Genomic DNA, 6,108 nt, shown 5'->3' with positions numbered 1-6,108 from the left:
TCGCTTCGGCCGAACTCGGAGCCGATCAGTGCGCCCGGCGCGCCTCGGCTCGCTTCGGCCGAACTCGGAGCCGCTCTCTGCGCTCGGCGCGGCTCGGCTCGCTTCGGCCGAACTCGGAGCCGCTCTCTGCGCCCGGCGCGGCTCGGCTCGCTTCGGCCGAACTCGGAGCCGCTCTCTGCGCTCGGCGCGGCTCGGCTCGCTTCGGCCCAACTCGGAGCCGCTCTCTCCGCGTTCGGCTGAGCTCGCCTCGGCTCGGCTCCCTGACGGCGGGCAAGCGGCGCCGCCTCACGTTAAACTCGCCCGGCTCGGGGCTCTCCTGCTGCCGCGTCCCGCGGGCGGCCCGGCCATCGCACGGACACGATCGGGAGCGCGGCGTGGCACAGGAGCTCATTGGGCAGTGACCGCACTCGCGCTAATTAGCGCGCACGAGAGCAGCGGGCTCGGTTCGGCTGAGCTCGGCTCCGTTCAGGCAGCCTCGCAAGCCTGGCCTCGGTTCGCTCGAGGCCGTCAGGTTCCGCCGGTCTCGCCTTGGTTCGGCCGAAGGAGGCGTCGTTCGCTCGTGTTTTTACAAATATCTTTCTATATTGACTGTATATTTCTATATTTAATTTTATACTTCTATAATACTTCCATTATTCCAAATAAAAACCCCGTCTCTAACCAAATAAATAAAAAAACCCTTCTTTTAAAGGATACTGAAATATTTTTTATTTATACTTTGTATAATTATACATTCATATTTTAATTTATCGTTTCTTTGGATGTATTACATTAATAATGATATATTATATATATAAAATTTTAAAATAGATTTAAATTATTATTTAAATTATGTATAATATCTACTGCTACAACTAATTTTTTCTGATATTTTAAATTTTTATATTTATCTGTATGTATTTATTATATATTTCTAAACTTAGATTTCTACCTTTATATTATTTGCATTTATAATTTTTACAATCAAAACACTGCCTATTGACCAATAAAGAAAACCCGCTTTATTTAAGTATTTTAAAAATATTTTCATGTTTATAATTTTCATATTTATATTTATAATTTGTTCAATATTACATGAGAACACACCTGCTCCTGCACCGCAGTGGGGCCCCCTCTCCTGGGGACCTTGGGGTGCCCCAACGGCATCAGAGCCCCGAGTCTTCACCCCCTTCTCCTCTATTTAGAAACTACACTGGAACTTTTTTCTGGAAATAAAGACATTACCTAAATCCTCTCCCCGTGTCCTAGACAGATGGATATTCAGTTATTAGTTGGCTGGGCAGCAGTTTCTTAAATAGAATGATAAACAAGATGTGAACATTTCAGCTACAAGCAAATAGGCAAATCTGAACAAGGTACTGGTGGGCGACCACTGAAGTTATTTTGAAGGAATTTTTTAAACAATAAAATATTGATACCACAAAAATAAAGCAAAAAGCTAACTACTGGCTAAGACAAAATTAACTTTTGACAGCAACAACATTCCAACCACACAGGCTTTTTCCCGATGTCATACCTTATAACTACCTCTCTTGGGAATTCTCATCATGTATCCCAAAAGGAATAAATACCTCAGAGCGTCCTAAAGCAAAAAGTAGCACACATGAGCTCCTCACACTCCCGGGAGGCCTGCACAGCGTGCACTGAGTCTGCAACAAATTCTGCTCAGTGAGAGTCTGCAAACAAAGGTTCAATTGATGAATTGAACTGATTGTAAAGGGAGGTTTTCTAAGCACAGAAGCACAACAAAGAACAAGCAAAAACAATTCTTAAAAAAAACCTGCAAGTTTTATTTAGCATATATGCGACTGATTTCCACCCTGTGGCTTCTCACTTTGATTCGCGTCTGTAGGTTCAGGAAGATGACAATGCACACTCTGCCCTCCCTGAGCCCCCCACAGCAGCTGAGCGCTGCTCCGTGCGCTCAGATCGTCAGGAACTGGATTGCCCGCATGGACTGGAACTGCTCTGCTGCAGATTCAGGAGAGAGAGGCTGGCTGAGGCGTCGTCCCAATTCCATTTCTGTGTGACGAGAAGCGGTTTGTTCCCAACGGGTGCAACAATCCCCAGCTCGCTTCCATGGTGAGTACCGATGGCACACAAATGGCAGCCTGAGGAAATCGTGTTCTGGGCTCTAAGTGGTCGGGACAGGGTCTGATTTTTTGTTTTGCATCTGTATGATGATTAGTACGACAGGGCCCTGATCGATGACATGGCAGCACAGAATTAAAAACTCCTCAATAGGATTACATCGACTTCTAGGAAAAGACAAAAGCCTAGGACCCTTCTGAAATCTATTTTTAATGCGAAGCACACGGATTGTCACTATGCTGTGCCTTCCAGCTTTTCAAAGCAGCTTACCTCTGAAGACCAGAAAACATTTATTTCTACAGAAACAATGGGCAACCCCCAGGCTAATCTCAGCACTACTGTTTAATAGGGGATCTGCCAGCGTGCCAGTCCAGCTTCAAGTGTGCTTTATTTCAGTCTAACATCCCCTCAAAATTCTTCTCACATCTCCCAACCCTGACATCTTATTTTTCCCTAAAGCTTCTCATCATTAGCAATTTCCAAGTAACATGGTATTTTTACAACATTCAAAAATGTCATGCTGGACTGTGCTAGAGAGTAATTTGCAAATATAAGCTTAGCAAAGTTTGAATTGACTTGTCCAGAGAAAAAACCTACAAGTGAACACCTACACCTGCCTACAAAGAGCTAACAAGCCCCTGGCAGCTGCCAGCATCAAAGCACAGCGGATGTTTCTAATACAGGGTAAGGATAACAATATCACCTTTTGTTCTCTCCAGCTTGTTTTCCCTGCAGTCATATTTTGCTTCTTATGATTTTTTTAGTCTCTGCATCTTCTTGGACAGCACCGAGCCCGACGACAAGGATACGAGAGTCTTTCCCTGCCGTAGGGAGAGAACCAGGAAAACAGTTAAAATAAGAACAGGGTAGTTTGAAATTCATACTTCCAATGAGAAGCAGCGCCTTACAAACAGAACAAAAGTAAACAAAGCATGGTACCTCCCTGGGGACAGAAGACTTACAAACTCTCCAGGATTTACAATTCTAGCGACCAACCCCTTCAGGACGGCAGCCAAGTGTCCCATGAGGTGGTGCTGCACCAAAGAACGATCTGAGAGGTTCCAAAGAGTGAAATGCACAATATTTTGCAAAGCCGTAAAATCTTGCAAAATAACAAAAATACAATAGATGTAAACTACAGGGTAAGAGTACAAGTGTTCACTTTAAGAGCTGGAACCATCCAGGTGAGCACCTGATAACTGGATCCTCACCAGAGTTTGAACCCTTCAGGACACAGAAGGGTTTTCCCCAGAAATTTCACAGACTGAGTTTTGATAGAAGTATACTTGCCAGACCCTCAGAAACATCACCCATTCTCCAGGTGTCTGGAGAGAACTGCAAATGGCTCTCACGTAGTTTGAGCTAGCTCTGTAAGGTCTCAGGGTGAATTTCACCAGATGCAACCAAACTGGGCAACTCCCAGTGGGACAGAAGGAACCCAAAGCTTGGGTTCGCAGAGCTGCAGCAAATACTGAGGAAACAAACATAACAGCGTAAAAAATAATAAACCATCCTTTTTTTTTTTCTTGCTTTTGTTTTTTTCTTATTCAGATCAGCATAGCAATTAAAGAGAAGGTGAAAAACTCACCATTACTGAACATTTCATCATCTGTAGGCTGAGCATCCTTAGCACAGAGGACTCCAAAGTTAAAATTCACCGATCCCTGGGAAATAAAACCAAATATTGTATGATAAACAATCAAACAGCAGACGTAAAAATTTGTTTCCTCTAAGGACTTTCGGGTACGTATGTACCTTTGCATACATCCAACACATTGGAACATACACTTTATACCATCTCCTAATAAGTAAAAATTTACCTTTAAACTTTGATAGTACAGCATAAAATTATGAACTTAAATTGGTGATCTGTTATTATTAAGTTGGTGCCTAAAGTTATTTCTGCTGTCAGGTTCAAAAAAACATTAATTTTTTTTACTGGAATGAGCAATTGATTTCAAAGTCATCACAAGCCCACCAAAACACAAAGCAGTATTCACTGGATGGGTCTGTGAGCTAGAAGTAGTTAGGCTTGTACTTCCCCCTTGCTATTCCAGAACCAATAAATCCTGTCAACAAAACCAGGATCTATGGCCCACTGCTGTGAAAGATTCTACGAGGATGATGGTTTGATTTGTGTTTAGAAGTTTTGATTTGAAATGGCCAGTTCAATGGATAAAGACAGTTTAAGTAGTATTACATTGCTATTATTACTATTTCTATTATTATTTTTACTATTACTACTGCTATTGTTATCATCTGCTACTGGAAGAAACAAACCAATAGTACCTATACTTAATTACTTTTATTTCCAGGAAATAATAAAGAAAAAGAACCAAACCAAAAAAAGTCACTTCCTACCTTTTATATCAAGGGATGAAAAATTGCTCTTGGGCTCTTCTCCAATTTATCAAGACTCATAGCACTGAAAGGCAAACAAAACAGTGCTTTATAGAAGGGCAAGTGCACATTTCAAGGCTGAACCACCAACTGATTGCAGTGACAGCAGTTACAACATGAATCGTTCCCAGAGCCTCTGTTAAATGGAATGTTCTGTGGAACTGCCGTTTCTTTCCCAAAACACTAACTTCCAACACTTCCTAATAATATTTTGTATTTTAAAACAAAAGAAGTTAGTGAGACTCTGTGCGGAGGTCAGGTTTAAATTTATTTCCTTCTAAAGCACAGAGCTCTGTTCCATCACCCTTCACTTCGGCTCTACACTGAATCGTGGTGAGCATTTGAGGAGTGCTCAATAATCAATTCTATTTCTCTCTTTTTCTAGCTCTCTCTATTCCTAAATCATTCCAGACAAGTCAAATGAAAAATGAAAAAAACAAGTTCAGCATCAAAGTCACACTTTTTCCCGTTGTCTGGTCAAGAACAGGCTCTAAATCCACTTACTGCTGCCTTCAACGATTCAGACTTGCAAAAGCAGTCTTACATATTTTACAGGTTTATCATAAAACCCACAGAACGCAAGCTCTGAATTACAGGAAAAGGTACACAGGCAAATATCTAAAGGGATCACTTATTAGTAAATACATACCTTGGTAGAGATCGCACTGAGAACCTTTCTGAGGGACTCTAAGGGACGCATGTTTTCTGAGCACCCTATAAACAAGAAAAGCTAGGATATAGTACAGGACATCCCCACTTTTTCTACATATTCAAATAGTATTTTTAATAAAAACAATTCAGTTAAAAAAGAAGGAAGAAAACCAAGCTAATTTTACTCAGCTGTATTTACTGCCGATTTAGAGAAAAATCCCGGGCAGCGTCGGCCGTTGCGGCACACGTCGCGCCGGCAGCAGGGCCTGCCGGGAGTTGGAGTCTCGGGCTGGTAGCCACTCATGTGCCGCGATAGCCGTTGCGTCACACGCCGCGCCGGCAGCAGGGCCTGCCGGGAGTTGTAGTCTCGGGCTGACAGCCACGGCTCCGTCCCCCGCCACCGGGAGCTGCAGTCCCTCCCGGGCATCAAACGGGTCCTTCGCCCCAGGGCGGGGAAGGACCTGAGGCAGGACCGCTCCTCCCGAATGCCCTCTCTTTTCCCCTCCAACTCTTTTTCTTTTTTTTAACGCTGTTTTTCACCCCTTTCCCTTCCCTTCCCTTCTGCTCTCCTGCTTTCTTTCCTTTCCTTTCCTTTTTTTCCCCTTCCCTTTCCCTTTCCCTTTCTTTTTCTTGTATTTGTAATCTTGGTTTTCCTTCCTAGCTTTAGAATCAAAAAGCAGCAGTAGTAACTTTCTGGCTACCTGGGAGTAAAAAAAACCCCAAAACTATAATGATTGAAAGAAAACTATTTATTCCCTGGGAGCCTGAAATTTTCTACTGCTGCACATGACACAGAGCTTTTTATTCCTTCTTATATACAGTTGATATTTTATACTCGCTTTATACACCGCCCCCTGCCGTCTGCACCGGCGCTCTGCAGGCAGAGTGCTGCGGCGTCGTTCGGTTCTGTTTAAATAAACTCGGCTAAATTAGGCTTGGTTCGGCTTAGGTCTAAAATCGTTTCGG

The 6,108-nt window shown here is 43.2% G+C and overlaps 1 long non-coding RNA gene across 2 annotated transcripts; it reads right to left on the bottom strand.

Annotated features, from left to right (window-relative positions):
* Positions 1-1,932: 1,932 nt before the first annotated feature.
* On the bottom strand, positions 1,933-5,341 carry LOC131568990 (uncharacterized). Of its 2 annotated transcripts, XR_009275754.1 has the most exons (5): positions 5,141-5,341; positions 4,453-4,516; positions 3,680-3,755; positions 2,795-3,562; positions 1,933-2,111 (listed from the first exon to the last, which is right to left on the bottom strand). It is a non-coding gene; the product is annotated as an uncharacterized LOC131568990 (long non-coding RNA). The 2 variants fall into 2 exon arrangements; XR_009275753.1 differs by having other exon boundaries at positions 2,795-3,755.
* Positions 5,342-6,108: the final 767 nt, after the last annotated feature.

The sequence above is a fragment of the Ammospiza caudacuta genome, chromosome 28 (assembly GCF_027887145.1).
Source record: "Ammospiza caudacuta isolate bAmmCau1 chromosome 28, bAmmCau1.pri, whole genome shotgun sequence".
Taxonomy (NCBI): Eukaryota; Metazoa; Chordata; class Aves; order Passeriformes; family Passerellidae; genus Ammospiza; species Ammospiza caudacuta.
This window is presented reverse-complemented; position numbering and strand designations above follow the sequence as displayed.